General features: G+C 55.4%; 1 protein-coding gene across 1 annotated transcript in view; it reads left to right on the forward strand.

Annotated features, from left to right (window-relative positions):
• The first annotated feature begins 320 nt into the window (after nt 1-320).
• ARF1 (ADP ribosylation factor 1) overlaps nt 321-1,332 on the forward strand; it is a 13,508-nt gene continuing 12,496 nt past the window's right edge. Inside the window, exon 1 of the mRNA XM_018558652.1 lies at nt 321-479. The gene's annotated coding sequence lies outside the window, so the exon portion shown is untranslated. The remainder of the gene's footprint in view (nt 480-1,332) is intronic.

The following is a 1,332-nucleotide window of genomic DNA, read 5'->3' on the forward strand; positions in this document are numbered from 1 at the left end:
AAACGTTTTCCGCAGGACAGGAAGTGAGGAGAAATCGGGTATACACATTGTATATTATCTGGCTCCTCATACTCTAGTACCGTTGTGCTAAATGCAGCGTTACTCTTCCCGCCTCCTCGGGTTGCTATGACTACTTCCTCGCGGTCCTTGTTCCTGTCAGTCACTCAGAATCCCCGCCCCCTACGGTTACCAGGATTCCCTCTTGTCAAATCTCCTGTCTGTCACCCATGAGCCCCGCCCCCTCCAGTTACCATGGCTTCCTCGCTATCCCAGCTTCTGTCAGTCACCCTGAAGCCCCGCCCCTTCCAAGGCCCCAGAACCTCCAACTTCCGGCCGCCATGTCAGTGACGCACGGACTTTACGCAGCGCGCTCTCTCTGCCAGTGACGTGGCCGCCGGGATCCGCCATCTTGTGCCGGACTAACCAACGCCTCAGAGGAAAGCCGCGCCAGGGGGACCGGCCGGGACACACAGAGACAGGTGAGGGGGACCGGGGACACTCCGACAGGGGTGGGTTAAAGCAGGTGACACCCTAAAAAGGTTGAGGTAAGGGACACACCGAGGAAGGTGATGGGAGACACAAGCCGGGTGAAGGGAGGCCGGGGCACCCAGGGAAAGGAGGCCGAGGACACGCTGGGGTAAGTAAAGGAAGAGGAGACACCCCGGGGACACAGAGGCCTGGTGAGGGGATGGAGGCCCGGGACGCTGAGGAGATAGGTTGAGGGTCTTTCTCAGATTTCCCCGACCTCCATGTTCCGGGTCCCGTCCGGAGGCCGCACACTGCATGGAAGGGGGACCTGGATCTAAAGGCAGGAGAAAGCATTTCCTCAGTTTCCCCTCCCCCAGTGATCATCAATCTGCAACATTGTAACTTCTACCCAGTCACAAGGTGAGAGGCAGCAGCAGGGGGCTGATCTGTGTTAGACAATTGTCTGCCAAGAACTGCACAGAGCAGGACTTGATCATGTCATCTCTGAGGGTAGGTTCACACAATTTTCTGGACCAGATCTGGAATGCAGCGCATTGCGTTTTACTGCGATTTTTGCCGCATTCGGAAAGTGGGTTTTATTTTAGCTTAAAATTGTCTTACAGGTGCAGACCAGACAAAATGAGACGCGCTGTATCTTTCTGGTCTGGTCTGGACTGGTGTGAACAGAGGCCAGAAATAGCATAGGGATACATTAGGATGCATTTTGGGGAACGGTCTGGTCTGGAGATGGTGTGAATGGGCCCTGAGCCGGCATCTCAGTCCAGGTAGCAGGTGGTGACCCCGGATAGCTGACATTGGTCGGATATTGCCATCTGTCTTATAAAGCTTCCGGACACAGAGTAT

Source organism: Nanorana parkeri, unplaced genomic scaffold (assembly GCF_000935625.1).
Source record: "Nanorana parkeri isolate BGI_ZX_2015 unplaced genomic scaffold, ASM93562v1 scaffold351, whole genome shotgun sequence".
Classification (NCBI taxonomy): domain Eukaryota; kingdom Metazoa; phylum Chordata; class Amphibia; order Anura; family Dicroglossidae; genus Nanorana; species Nanorana parkeri.